Source organism: Lytechinus pictus, chromosome 2 (genome assembly GCF_037042905.1).
Source record: "Lytechinus pictus isolate F3 Inbred chromosome 2, Lp3.0, whole genome shotgun sequence".
Taxonomy (NCBI): Eukaryota; Metazoa; Echinodermata; class Echinoidea; order Temnopleuroida; family Toxopneustidae; genus Lytechinus; species Lytechinus pictus.
Window position 1 is genome coordinate 32,167,833 of NC_087246.1, and position 16,186 is coordinate 32,184,018.

The window sequence follows — 16,186 nt, forward strand, 5'->3', positions numbered from 1 at the left end:
TTTCAAAGGAGAAAAGAGGATTGAAGAGTGGAACGCAAAAGAGAGGAAGAAAACCGACATCAAATGGGATCACGAAGTGGATTCTAGCTAAATGAGATAAGTTTGTGCGAGAGAAGTCGGAAGTCGAGGTTCACTTTATAGCAGGGCAAACACCAAGAGAGGGTGTCCCACCCATAATGAAGAAAATGAAGCAATCAAGCCGTTAACTTGCCTAACGCTCAGAAATTGAACCTGAAAGGCCGAGCTTTAACCTTAAATGAGAGCCAAATTAAATCACAGTCACCAGCCATCTTTAATTCCGCGTCCACTTTAAATTCAATATGGCGACGCGGTCTTCCTTTAAGTGACAATACGACGTCATCGAAGCTTAGATGGAAATCGGCAGAAGTTGATTTCAGGAAGGGAATATAATACCTGAGCTGTCAGTTGTTTAGTTCCTTGTTTGTAGTCATTTTGTTGTTTTGAAGCTGCAATACATTTCTAGAAGGCCCCACATTGTGTGTACAGTAGGAAGGTCAGGATAAAACTTTTCTACAGCGCCTACAAACTCACAAACTCATAGGTGAGAAAATGTCCTCACTGCGATATTCGTGATGTTGTTGTTGAAGCAACAAAATGTCCAGACAGCGTTTCATCAACAAACATCGTCTGATGATTATTCTTGGATTGAGTGTCTGTTTGAGAAGCACAGTGGCCTGACTGTTGCCATGATAACTATTGAATTACACAGACTTTGTTGGATAAAGCATCTCACAGGTCTTTTTTAATACGCACAGAAAGTTTCCTGAATCATAAACAGTGAGCTCATAGGACTCTATATTTTTTTTCTTTCTAATGATTATGTCGGAGACAGTCTTCAGTCAAATAAAAATAGAATGCATCATTGGTGATAAATCACTAGTCATCGACTGTCAACATGACCAAGGACCGTATCGTTTCATAAGCGCGAAATATCCGCATGCAGAGCCTTCATAAACGAAAACTTCGCTTGAAAAATTAAAATCTTAGAATTCGATTCAACAGCATGTTCCCAAGAGGTCGCAAATTCCACTCACTTTCAACCTACAAGTTGGCAGAGATCATGAAACTGATATATTTTAAAGCATTAATCTTCTTATTGGGTTTGCTCCTCCCGACGATTCTATAGTTCCCCAAATCGGCGCCATTCTCATTTCAACCGATACAGCAGTGTCTAGTTATATCGCGAAACTTGACTCCCGTAGCCGTTTTCAAGCAAAGCTGTTCGGTTAACCGCCCCGCGCTTTGTCAAATAGATTGATTAGCATTAATATACGAGCAACCGAGTTTGAGCTAGCAAAGATCGATACTTATGAAAGGAACGATAACTCAAATGATAGTTCGTTTGATCACGGGAAAGAAGCTGATTTGTAGAAAGGAGGTTTTGAATCAAATGCAATTTTCTTTGTTACGATATCGTTTACGTCAACGAATAACAAGTTAGATTAACTTTTGGGGTTTCTTTCTTTTATTACCGGTACTACAAAATGTGAACAAAGGTTAACAAATAAACAAATTATCTTACATATCCCTCAGTGGGTTGAAGAGACAGTTCTGCTATTAATGTATTTTAAAGACGACTCGGCGATTTAAAATGATTTATAGGTCGGCGAACAAAGCCAGGTCATGAAGGTGTTTGTAATTTGGAATGGCGCGGTTGACGAGTTGATACGTCACAATGGCGCGCCAGACGGTATTGTTTATGCGCACAATGACAATAATTTATACTGGGCGCAAGGAGCGCACATATTTTGGCGCGCGCGCCTAGGTGAAGGCGCGAAAAATCCTTCATTTTAGTCTTGGCTTTCAACGGAGATGAACGTCCAAAATATTCGCTTGTAATTTTTTCTACAAAGTACAATGAGATCTACAAGAATTTGTGTTGAAACCATCGTCGATCGGGAATCATCTTAATTTTGCTTAATGCAGCTGTAAATGCTGTCCGAATTACTTGAGGATTCTCTATTTCTTGCCTGGCCTAACGATTAACCGTCTACTTTGAACCGAGTTTGATACGACGGTACGAGGAGCTACGCTACGTGTTGTCGCTATAACACTAGCAGTAGCACTAGCAGATCGGCTGGGTCCTATAGAACTTTTTGGTTTCAGCAACGATGAGAAATTGACTCGAGCTGCTACTTTTTGCTAGATGGAATTCCGTTCAACGACATACGGTCGACTGGGATTCATCATGATTATCAGTATTGAATGTTACGGTAGTCAGAGCCCGAGTCAGAGACAGAGGTCCTACTAGTACTAGTGGTACTAGTACTAGCTCCCGAGACCGAGTATGATGTGAAGCCTGTGGCTGAGCCGAGGCAACGGTCTGGGTTAGAACTTAGTCTTAGAAGACGGAACGGGGTCGGTACCAGACAAGTTACAAGTTCCACTTCCAGTCTCTGCAAGACCTAGCCTATCCGGTGAGTACGGAAGCAGGAATAGATCTAGGCTAGACTCAGTCTGGATTAGTGACGTGTACTGTTAGTACTATTAGTAGTAGGCCTAGGGCTAGGCCTAATTTTTTTTTTTTTTAGGCGTAACTTAAGCCTATTCTTGTTAGTAGGCTTGTTGAATGATCGAGGCCTGCTACTGCTAGTGCTACAGAGTAACTTAACTTTACAGTGCTAGTAAACAAAAATTTAGTAGTAGCCTAGTACAACTACAAGTAGGCTAGTACTAGTAGTATCGGGGTGATTTGTAACTTGTGGAGTTTTCTTTAGACTAGCGCAGATAGGCCTGCCTAGGCACTAGTCTGAGATTTAAAAAAAAAAAAAAAAAAAAATCATGGCCCTTCAATACCCCCCCCCGGTTTTTACGTTAGCACGCGAAGATCCCATTCCCATGTGCTAGGCAAATCAAATGCCTAAAAAAAGTTAGGCCCTAGACTAGTTAATGTAGTCAGGCAAACAGGGCCAGGGGGGGGGGGGTCTATTTGCCATTTGGCTTGCTAACGGCAACGCAATTGGGGATTTACATGTAGGCCTAGGTCAAATGTCAAGCCATAGTCATAGATCCTAGACATAACTTGGACTTGGCCTGGAATTAATTTTAAACTTGGTCCAAGTGTTTTAATTACGATCATGATGGAAAAGGGAGGGGTTAGCTTCAAAATTTAAGCACAGGTCAGCCTGGCCTAGACCTGGTCCTACTTGACTACTTGTTTTGGTGTCTGAACCAGGTGAATGCTCGGGTGTGTCATGATGGAGATTGGAGGTTTTGAGAATGAGTTCAACAATTTTAACGTTGGTTACCGTAGCGTATATAGGCCTACCGGTAATTTAATTATAGGCGTAGGCCCTAGTGCATCTGCAAGACTAGATCTAGGCCTATGGTTAATACGGTTGTATTTCGAAGCCGGTGGTTTGGATTTGGCCCAGTGAATGCCAACATTGCGGTTCAAAAATTTCGGCTAGTATCGATAATATGTAGGCCTATATACGATGGAAAATCAAAAGGAAATTGTAGTCTATATTGGCGCTAACACTAACAGCTTATTTTAAGGCCTAGTTATGGTCTAGGCTAAGATCTATTTAATTTTAAGCCACCGTTTTTGAAAAATGGTGAGAATAATAGAGGGTCTACTAGTGATTGGCGAAAAGTTCAAACTTTTCGGTATTATTGATAAATAATTGAGTGGGAAATGTCACTTTGTTATAATAAAATATAAATATACAAGTAGTCTACTGCACTGCAGCAGTGCATGGTGACACCACAGAGCGAAACTAGGCTCGGCCTAACGTTAGATCTACTTACAGTAGACGCGGTTTTACATGTCTGTTTGGGGATAGACCCTATTATCAGATGGTTCAGTTAGGCCTATATTAAACTAAAGTAGTATTTGACCTATGACGTTTTCTGGATTATGGGCCAGCGAGAGCTGTGTTCTTGGTCGCAAAATTATGTGGATAGACCGGTAGTGGTAATAATTATAGATTCTACTCAGCTTTCAAATGTTATTGTTGAATCAGTCATTATTTTGGAAAATAGCAGATGATGCTTATCATTATGATTAGATGATTAGCATTTTGTAATAATACACTTTGATAATCATTATAGATATAAATACCTCCACTTGCACCAAGCAGTTCTGTTTAAACATGTAGGCCTACGCCTTGAAAGGAGGTTGGTTTTGGGAATTCACTTTGCATGAATTAAATGCCGATGCTTGGTCATGTTGGTAGCACTGTGAGCTCGAAGTTTCGAGGAAACATGGTACATGTAAAAGTAAACTTACCATGCACATGATAATCGGATGTAATTTCGAATTAGCTTGGAATCCCAAATTTAGTTTAGATTGAAGTCAAGGGGTTCAACGAGCAGTTATTATAATAGTATGGGCCTCCTAACAAGGAACCTTGATTTTTTTTTTTTTATGATTTTGTATGGTTTATATCTTGTGGAAATGAAAGAATATAAATGCTTAGGCCCTATTGGAATTGAATTACTTGTTTTTATATAGCGCTAAAACCGCTCAAAGCGCTTCAGAATTGAACCTTACACCTCATGGTTCAAGATATATATCAAATAGGCCTATTTGGCTGGTCAATGATTTGAACTGAGATAATATCGATAGTATCATTTAAAATAATGATAATATATTATAGATTTGGTATACATGATCAAGGCGGCAAATGAAATAATAAATAATGATGATGAGCTTATAATTATGAGCTAATTTCTTGAAGGCATTCAGTGGAAATTGATGTAGTCGATTGACATGGGCCTGTGTTGGAAAGTGTCTGAAATCTTGTACCATACTGTCATTTCCCCTTTGTTGCTTCGGGGGACACAATGTACGGATGCCTTAATAATGCAATGAGCCATATAGGTATACTGGCCAATCAAACGAAATTTACCGATTGCTCAATCAGAAACCAGGTTCCAAAAAGTATATCTTCTCCTTTGAATTGGACAGCGTGTGAAATATTCGTGCCCGTATTCGTGTTGGTGGCCCGTTGATTATGAAAATGTATCTAATGGGCTGGATGCAGTAATTTGGCTTGATTATTTCTGCAGTGGTGAAGAGGTAACACCGAATACTGAAATAAGAATAATAATAATAAAAATGATAAGAGAAGTTATAGTCTAAAATGGAACAGATTATTTGAAGCTTATTGAATCTGGTTTTGAAATATTGTCGAAGTTGCAACACGCACATATATGCAGATGATATTGCATCGCTGGTTGGGGTTATACTGTAAGGAATTGGAAAATAGCATAAATGAAACATAAGGAGCAGGACTAATGATTACTCTGTGAAGGCGGTTTAAGATGTTTCGGGAAGCTGCTCGTTTTGTATAAAGCTAAAAATTTAAGTACGCGTATATTGGAAGCTATGATAAAGAGGGCGAAGGATATATATATTTTATTTGTTGTTTCTGAATGAATGGTACAACTCCATAGGCATTTAGGGGGTTCAATTGAGCCCCCCCCCCCCCCAATACTGGTGAGGATTGTAATCTTCCAAATTATTTAATATGCTTTTCACTAGTGCTTGTGTGTTTGCAATAGATGAAGAAATGTTTATAACCTCTGTTATATACGTCCTTCGGTTTTCGGGCCTACAAGGTGCGAAGAGGGACAAGAGTGATAAAGTGAAAAGGATAGCAGAGGGACAGACCCGTTTTGGTACTTGATATAGAATTTGGTGTTCTGCCCAGGCTTTTTTCTTCTTTTCTTTTGCAGTGCCGGATCTTTGGATGAAAGGGATTCAAGTGGGTTACTGCGAGACAAGATAGGCTGGCAGGAAAGTCTGATGACAATTAGACCTACTATAGTATGATCTAGAACGCTCCAAGTCTGGCTGCCAAAGAGTTCCCCTTTGGTTGGATCTATTTCCTGACCAGTTAGCTTAGAGTCCATAGTAAAGGATGTCATTTTGGGGGCGTTAATACGCTCTTATAATAAATAGAACTGAACTGTGTATTGTTGCCAGCAATGACACTAATTGGAGCAATGGTCAACGTCTTCATCTTCATAGAACTAATTTACCGACAAGGTGGTTTTAATACGTATTCCAAGGAATAGAGGTTTTTCTTCAGTCAAAAAAACTGGTGAACAAACATTTCAGCCTTCAAGCAACAGGGAAAGATCATATTTGAAACACCATGATACAGTGGGCTGTCTTGAATGATGAGTTCATATAATATGAGGATGAATTCGTCATGATTTCAGTTTCAGACTTTTTATGAGGTCCCCCATATTGTTCACTTGGATGAGATTGGAACTTGAACATGTTGAACATATGAAGAAAGCCCTTTGTACGTATGCTCTTGCCAACAAGAATGGAACATATTGTTCAGGATAAGCATATATGAATGTATCAATGTATAAGGCACTTCAAATTTTAATCATTATCGTTTGAAGGACTACTTGTTCGGATGTTATTTAATTTTTTAAATAAATAATTATTTCATGGATGTGGTGAGGATGATAAAACAATAAAAAGGCAGTCATGTTTTACGTTGATATGTGAAAACATTATCGAAATGATTCATCCCGGGTAAAATTCCAGTTTATGTTAACTGGTTCTTAGTTTAACAGCATATTTAATTGAGGAGTGTAGCTCTAACCGAGTAGTCCTGATCGGGAAGGTTTCATATTCAAATTAGTTTTAGTGCCTTCAATTATCATGATTATACTCCATGTGTTATATGGGGTTATTCTGTGGATATTACGCAAGCTTTCAGTTTTTATTTTATCTCATTTCAACAGAACAATTTACAAAATCCATTATAACTCAGGAATGGTAAAATTATGTATTTGTTGGAATTAAGGGTAAGGTGACTAACTAAATGCTGTGGTTGGATTTTAATTGATCGATTGTCTACAATTGAATTATATTTGTGCATAGGGTTAAATCATGCACTGTTATAAATGGCAAATGGGCAACAAGAAAATGGCAGTACCTCAGTGCGGCATGCATTGCTGGTTTAGCAATGTTGGGATGCTTCTATGTGTTAACTATATGGTCAAACTGATGGCGTTCGACCATCAAATTAGTTTTAGTGCCTTCAGTTATCATGGTTATACCCCATTATCCAATGGGGTTATTCTGTGGATGTTACTCAATTTTTCAGTTTCAGATTTTATTTTATCTCATTTCCAACAGAACAGTATACAAAATCCATAAAAATACAATTATAACTCAGGAATGGTATGATATGTATTTGTTGGAATTAAATGTGAGGTGACTAGCTAAATGCCGTGGTTGGATTTTATTGATCGATTGTCCACAATTGAATTATTTGTGTGCATAGGGTTAAATCATGCACTGTTATAAATTTATGGCAAATGGGGCAACAAGAAAGAGGCAGTACCTCAGTGCGGCATGCATTGCTAGTTTAGCAATGTTGGGATGCTAGTATTTGTTAATTATAAGGTCAAACCGATGGCGTTCGGCCACCATTTATAACTTATCAAAATTGGTGATGCAATGAATTTCAATTTTGAAGCTTGCAATAGGTTTGTATCAAAACCATAATACTTAAAATTGCATATTATCTTGTCTTCCTTCATATGTTTTGTTTAGTTTTGTGCATGGTAATCAGACTTTAATTGTGAAGGAAGTTCTGACACGGTTTATGTTTAATGTATTTCTATTGGGGGATTGTTTCCAACAACTGAATACATAGAAGTGTTTTCCATGCTCTCATTAAACTTGAGATGGATATTTGTTCATATACTTGAATTGAATATTTCTATCTGGTTTTTAAATGTCAATTCATGCTTGTTTAAAAGGGGGCTGGTATGTTGGTCAAGGATAGAAAGCAGGTATTCTAAAAAAAAAAAAAAAAAAAAAAAAAAAAAAAATGAATAATATCTAGAGCCAAAGAATGCAAGCCTTCAGGTAATTGTGTCATGGAAGACAGCTACGTCAAAGGCTGTACAAAGATGTATATTTTTGATTCATTTAAATTTATTGATGGAGGGCTTGGAGGCCTTCTTGATTATGCATGATAACTGATTTAGCTTGGCCAGCTAACACAAAACTGGAGTAAATTATGAACGAAGGCTTAAAAATGAATAAAGTGTTTTGGCGGCCGATCATATATATATAAAATATATTCTCGTTTGGCGGTAATTTGTCAAATTATGCCGCCTAAACACCGTTGTCATAACATATATTGGCATGGAATATGTTCTTTAATCCACAATGGTCACTTTTGCAAGGTGTGTAAAGCAGTGAATGATATTTTAGCCTCTAGTTATTAGATTTTCCACTTTGATGCCATGTACGTTGATTAATATTTCATATTGAATCGGGTCCTCATTCGGTACCTAGACGAAGGGGATTTATTTATAACTTTACATAGTACTTTAGGAACGCAATTGTAATTTGAATGTAAGGGTGTCACGCTCGAACTTCCAGTTTAGGCCTCACCTGATCTCATAGGCGGGGAGGCTGGTATTCTGTATACATTTATATTTTTCGTGAAATTTTGGCCTCACCCAAGTTCTCATGCGGGAAGGCTGGTATATATATGTATATTATATGATATAAGTATGCCATCTGTAATCCACCGATTTGCCGATAGCTCATACATGTAGTTAATAGCTGTGCTGGTATTCCTGTCCGGCTAGCAGAGAACCAGTGGGAAAGCAGCCGTGAAATTTAACGTTGAATTTTCTGGGAGGGGGGCCTTCTAGCCGGGGGTTTAACCCCCCTTCGGGGAGCTAAACCAAGGCTATCGGTTGGTTCCAGACATACATGAATGTAAGTCTCTAATCAGAGGTATTCATATCCATGTTTTATACTTATGTGATTGTGACACCAGATTCGGAAAAGTGTTCATCTCTATTGAATAAAGCCACGACATAATCGCATATTATTTTGTTTTGTCATTTTGTTTGCCGAGTATAATCCAAATAAAGTCCAAATGGGCGTGTAATATCTCCTTAAGTTAAGGTGCACAATGCTGGCGATGATAAAATTTGTGTTGAATGGCGTTGGGCGAGAACAGTCAGAGCTAAAATGTCCTTGAATACAAAGTCGATGACGATAAACAGTTAATTTCAGCAATCCATGGTTTGAGAAATGTATTCTAGAACAGGTTGATGATCTTGATGAAAATTGAGAATTCCTCTCTTAAATAGTTGCAAACAGTTCTTTGATATGAAAATAATTCCACAGAAGTTAATGTTGTATTCCACATAGAGATAAACTCTAGACGAATAACTATTCTAGAATCTGAAATTCTGAGTTCTGATATCATCGAATGATCTCCCAGCCTTTTATATTGTAGGATATGAAATTCTGAGTTCTGATATCATTAAATAATCTCCCAGCCTTTTACATGTATAACAATTTCCAATCTTCCAGAAAATTCCAAATCAATCTATAATAAGAACATTCTGCTTCTTCCTTGATCAGTCAAATTCTACATGTTCTAGAAGAGTCTTGAATGACCCCAGTGAAATTATCAATGTAAACAGCATACCTTATCCAATGGCCATTTTTATCTTGTCAGTAATCCGTATTGTCTACTGGGATTACAAGTTATATTTACTATTCATAGTTATCACGTTTATATGTGATTTTTTTTCATGTTCTAGTGATTTAATTATACAAAAAAAAACACGTTCAAGCAAACAAGGAAACGACGTGATCACTGGGAACATTTTCGTCGGCTTATACACTCTCATTTTGCTCCTTTCTACATGTTAAATCATCGATTTCGATCGACCGAAAGATACAGCCTTGCACATTTGAATTGCAAATTTATGCATCTGTAAGTTCAAACAAATACCAAACTAGCCGCCCTTTCACACGGTAAAAAGAATCGTAATTTGAATGATGATTCCAGAGAAAAATAAGGCTAATGACGAATATTTAGCACGTGTAAAACCGAACTAGAACATGCTTAAAATCACGAATTCAAATTCTACTCCGGAGGTGAATTCCAGTTAAGCTTCACTCAAAATAAGGCACGAATTTTGCGTGTGAAAGGCTTGACCTTCAAAACATGTTTTGGGGCGGAGCTTACGTGACCTTTTAAACACTAACGTAGATAATTATTGTTATGCACTCATCGTAGTTTGTATTTGCGATGCAGTGCTTTGATTGACAAGTCACCAAGGACACATACTGCCTTCGCTCGGGAATTCGAGTTCAAATCAGGTTTCGAGTGAGCGTGTGAAAGGTCCGATGATTCTAAAGACGAATTGCAATCATTATTACAATGATGATTTAAGATTCACGTGTGAAAAGGCCCTAAGACTTGAGATCCAAAAGGCCCATGCAGCGAATTGTGGAGAAAACATGCTTAAAATACTGAATCAACAGTCCTAAGCAACTAGAAACTCTTCGAAACTATGTGATCGTATCGAATAGTCTGCTAGCTTTTGGACCCGTTTAACATGCATGCAATATGCTGCATTTCCTTCTTTGATCTTGAAATTACCTTCAGGATGTATGCGTTAAAAGAGCACATCGCAATGTAAAGCAATATTGAGCGATATAGAAAGACAAGGTTTGCCCAAAACAGACGTATCGTCTGGCGTAATATCGAGCGATCGATATTCAGTCTTCGGTATCGCTTTAGAGTGGGCTTATTACGAGCGTTAGAACGGCCTTGACACGTGGTTATTTAAATTCTCGCCACGTGTCATTACAAGTCTATGTTCCCTCCTTCTCCACGTCTTTTTAAATTTTCTTTTCAATCATGCCTCTTTCCAAACTCGCATACCCCTATCCACCTCTATTTCTCACCTTACCTTTATGTTTCCCTTGCCATCTTTAACGTTCCTTCACCTTTCCCATCTATATCACATTCTCCTCACGTTTTTCCGACACGGACATGACGTGTTATAGAATCTGAGTTTCGATTGATGTTCCCCTAGGTTAAGAAAATCCTCTTTGAAGGAAATTTTGTAGCCAAGATCTTTGGTTTATATTCATCTGTATTAGTCACCTGTGCTAGAGGAGAACGAATTTTCCTTTTCCGTTGTTAGACAGATAAGCCTAATTATCGGGTAACAATCAAGTTCCAAGAACCATTCCATTTCCATATTAGCAAAATAACAATAACAACAACAAAACCCCCAATAGCAATGGAGTTCAGATTTGGTAAGATGACCTCATTCATGTCGCGACCTTGATTTAAGCTTTAATAAGTTTATGGTTTGTGTTATGTAGGCCATTTATTATTTAATCTTCTTACGATGACTCTACAATTATACGGTGTACAGAATGATATAATTTCTTTTTTTAATGTAGATGAAAAGATCTTGGCGACAATGAAAATGAGTTTCTGTTTCATAAAAATGAAATTCCATGAATCATGAAAGATCAGGGCCTCGTTGTACAAAGAGTTACGATTGATCCAATCAATCGTAACTCTATGGAAATCCATCAGTGTCATAATTTTTTCTACAAGAAATTTGCAAAATGTCCTTTGTAATCAAAGGAAAACACCCCAAATTGTCAAGAAATCAATGAATTTATGGACATGCATTCATATCTAGAATTTTTTTTTGAACAAACATGCATTTCATATGTTGACTTTGCTGGCTTTCCATAGTTGCGATTGATCTGATCAATCGTAACTCTTTGTACAACGGGGCCCTGTTCTTTTTTGGGGAGGGGGTCAAAAGCCTAAATAACGATATATTTAACATGATACTTTCTAAGCAACCAAGGACAACTAAATACGTCACGTACATCTTGCGCTGCCTCGAACAAATCTGTAATAATTTGCAAAAATATTACTCTCGCAGCGTGCCCAATGTAAGGATATACATAATAGACTCCGTTTGTTCGATTAGCTCTTACTTCAGGCGTTTAAACACACAGCTTTCATTGATTTTACTCCGCACCGACCAACAGGTGCTATTTCAGGCCCTTTCTTTTCAAACTTAGCACCTGGAATGAATACATTTAAAGGCTTGAAAGAAAAACGGTATCACTTTTCTCTCTCTATATATAACAATTCATATTAAGACCAGAGCAGCATTTCATGAAGAAGAGTACTTTAAGAGATTTTCACCGACTAATTTGCTATCAGCCAATCAGATGGAAGGATTTTCGGTAGCTTTTAACATCTGTCGGTGAAAATCGCTGACAATACACTTCGTGAAGAGTCCAGTTGTTAAAATATAGGTGAATTTATTCATGATTTACCTCGCTCGATGATGGTTTTGCCGAGTCTTAAATTCGTCTACTCCGAGCAATTTTCACGCCGTCTGTATCCAATTGTTAAATAAACGTGTCAAACATATGGTTACGAAACTGGTCACAAATTGTCTGGTCAAGGTGGGGGGGGGGCACATGTCCTCCTTGCCCTCCCCTGTAATGAAGCCTTTTTGCCCTAGCTGTTGCCAAGGATGTAGCAAAAATAGTTGATTTCTGCCGGTTGAGTTTCAGTACGGCGGGTGGGAAAGGAAGGGGGGGCGCAATGTGACACGGGCCGCATCCGACATGGCGATATCTTGGGTCAGGAACTCTTTATTAAATAACGAAGTACACCAGTGTGTAATAGCAAAAAAAACACGACCTCATATGTTGACTGAACAAATTTGAATTTGAACACAAATCCAAAGGTCGCTTAAATAGCCAAAGGTGATATATCAACACCATTTGTGCTGAACTAACATCATAAATATTAAATGTTTGGGTGTATTACTTGCCACGCCCTTGCATGTACACCGATGGTGTAATTTAGACACCACAGCTATATCGGAGTAGTTTATTTCAGTTTAACATGATCAAATATGGATTCAGCATGAAATCGGATGAACAAATCTAATGAAGATATGAAATCCCCACGGCCCGTATATGTTGAGGCCAGTTTAACGTGGGCTTGCTAAAACTATTGAAAGCCCAAAACGTCAATATTTTGTTCATGTCTTCGTGCGTAATTCGCTAACCATGGTTAAACCTAAGACTTAAGACTACAGTTGATTTCAGAATACTGACCGATACTGAACCATTTTTTTTAAGTTCAAAGGGGGTAAAAGAGAAAAAACAACAACGAGGCCTTAGGACTAAAATGGTGATCTAGATGACTTGGTCATGTGACTATACGCACAATCCCTTTAACCTAATCGTCGACAGGAAGTGAGGAAGATAGATAAATATGGTGAAAAAGAGGTCTTGCTGGTCAAATAATATACATGACTCAAAAAATGTTGCGTAAAATGACTCGATATTGAGTAAACAGAACTATACAATATAATATGTTTAAAAGAACTGGTATGGTTTTTTTGTGTTCTTGTTTCTATATTTCACCGTGATTACATTAAAATCAATATATCGAAAATATTAGTGGATAATCACATTATATAGGTTTAGCTTTCTGGTATACCCCATGCAAATGTTTGGTTTTGTGCATCGTTATACACTTTACTTGGATAAACTACGTATCATGCCATGTCATATATATCAATCTATTTATATTGCGTTTGTTTGTATATTATTTTTTGGAATGAAAACCGAATTAAATTATTAAATCTATTCACCGTATATGATACAATTTAATGATAAATATACCTCGGTAGATCTCATTTCTTTTGGCACGAAAATTGTTCTATCATTATGTTTATTTTGGAATTCTTTCAACCTCGATGTAATTTAATTCGATTTTTTTATATTTCACTCTTTTTCCCAAGAAAATATTAGGAACAAATACCCCTCATCCCACTTCTTGAAGAAAAGTTTGCTTCATTCTTATTTCTTTATTTCATTTTTTTATCCTATGCTTTTTATCTTCTTGAGGCTAATTTTGTTCCTTGGTATTTCCGCTACGAGTATATTGATTTAACTTTGCAATTTGTTTAATATGTTTCTAAATGCGGAATTAATCAAATCTGGTATTCCTCGTGCGATCTCTTCTTCGTCACTATCTCGCGCTCATTCATAACCTTTGTTATTTCATTCCCCGACTTTTCATATCCGTCCGTTCAATATCCCTTACTATCTATCAGCGTCTATTATTTATTCATCATGAGCAATGTGATACGATAGTATGAATGCAGGAGGAGAAACCAGCTCAATCGCTACGCGGAAAGTTATTGAAAAAGAAAATATAACTTACCATTTCCTGTTATAATGCCCTCGTCTGGTCTACATTCATCATCAGACGTGCATGATTCCCTATCAATATCGGGATCCTACATTCAAGATGAAAGGGAGGGAGAGAAACAGAGAAAGAAAGAGAGGAAGGGAGAGAGAGGGAGGGAGAGGGTGTAATGATCAGAGCGATAGGGAGAGGGAGTTGGGGGGACAAATAGAAAAAAAGATAAACAGCATAAGGGGGGGGGGGGTGTGAAAGAAAATAAAATGAGGTAGAAGTTTCATCAACATCATTTTTTTAAAGGTACAAAAATAGAAATTATTTTAATTACCCTTGAAGATTTGAGTATCGTGACGTTTAACAGTGCATGTTACCATTCTGGTTCTTTCCACTGAATAAATTGAATAATATTTCGTAACATGAATATGCTCAATTTAGATATATAATTATAAAGTATGCTAAAAACCACCAAAACCACTTCATGATCTCTTTATATAGGATTTATATATATATATATATATATATATATATATATATATATATATAATATATCTTTTTTTGCCTCCGGCGATATTAGCATACAATTAAAAGAAATATAGAACTGACAGTCATAACATTTGTAAACATGAATTCAAATGACATGAAATGAATGTAACAGGTTGATAGACAGAGAGACTAATATGATGAAGAAAGTAAGAGTTTAGAACAGATTAGACTTGTGAAAATGGAGAACCACCACGCAGAAAAGAGTGAAAATATTAAACAAAAGAGACAAAGAGGAAAGTAATACCTACCTCTGGACATGACCCCCTTGATTGCATTGGCGATAAAACCATATTTGTCATGACGAAAAACCCGTTTGTTTGCTGTGAGGACATGGACAAAAAATTATGTTTCAAAATAGATTATTAAAGTATAAGGTTGAATCATTAATTAAAAAAGTTTAACATTAGGTTAGATAGGTAAGAGATTAAAAAGGAATCAGGATAAATATTATATGAAGTTAAGTAGGCATGAAGAATAAAACATTTAAGATACAATTAATGCATTTTTTACAATGAGGCTTAATAATCATAAGCTTACTAGTATGTCACTGCCCTATCAAGCGTTTTTTAGTACCAAATAATGTAGGCCCTATTTCAAACTGAACACAATGATTTTCAAATAGTCATGATATACATTTATCTAGCAGGAAGTTATAATCACATGGCATTATTAGATATCATTTACTTTAACTAATTTTACGAGCAAGGTCACCCTTCCCTAAAAAATGCAAAGAAACATTAAAATAGATGTTTGTGTCCGAAAGTTATTGATATTATAGGGCATCACTGTCATCAAATATAACCCTGAGTAAAAGTGTGATTGTATGATGCTATAACATCAGTCACACGTTCTTCCGATATATATATTTTTTGTTGGAAACTAATTTTCAATGATGAACTGTACCTGTGCAGGTATGACGTAATCTGAGACGTCCCACACTCTGTTGTATCTCTCTGGAAATGGTGTCCTGAGATCTGAAGAATTGGATATATTTGTGTAAGCAACTCCTTTTAGTTTTGATGTCGCTGAACCCTCGACGTTATCTGTGCTTTGGTAGCCCTTTTGCCAAATTATCACGTACCTGCAGAAACAACATAAACAACAAATGAGATGTTATTAAAAACCTGCAAGAGAAAATAATGCTTGAAGCCAGAAGGAAGCTTTATGACTACATAGTCCTGTTGCCAGACTGGCTCGAAACTGAGTCTTGTACCGATGTCATCGATTTGTAAAAAGGCTTGCGCTTTGACCCTTATCACAAAGTACCTAGGTGGATACAAGGCTCTCGGCGCCATGACTACTTAATTGCAAACGGTTTTGTTCGCATTCCAAACATTCGGGTAAGAGAACGGTCATTAAAGGGGCTCCCATAATTTTATCCATTTTCAAATAATCGTTCATCTAAAGTCGGGACTAAACTCAAAGGAATTGAGCTTTTTGAAAGCATGCTAAGTAGAAAAGACATTTGCAGAAAACTTTGAAAGGAGGTGCTTCTACTCGGCCATAAAAGCAGCCTACAATGTCAGTGCCTTTTAAATTACAGGAGCCAACGCCGAGAAGCCATTTTCACACTTCGAGAAAGACCAGCCCTCGACAACACCTTCACGGAT

The 16,186-nt window shown here is 37.2% G+C and overlaps 1 long non-coding RNA gene across 1 annotated transcript; it reads right to left on the reverse strand.

Moving 5' to 3' along the window:
* Positions 1 to 11,495: 11,495 nt before the first annotated feature.
* Positions 11,496 to 15,658, reverse strand: LOC129281376 (uncharacterized). The gene is made up of 3 exons (XR_010292748.1): positions 15,480 to 15,658; positions 14,825 to 14,896; positions 11,496 to 14,127 (listed from the first exon to the last, which is right to left on the reverse strand). It is a non-coding gene; the product is annotated as an uncharacterized LOC129281376 (long non-coding RNA).
* Positions 15,659 to 16,186: the final 528 nt, after the last annotated feature.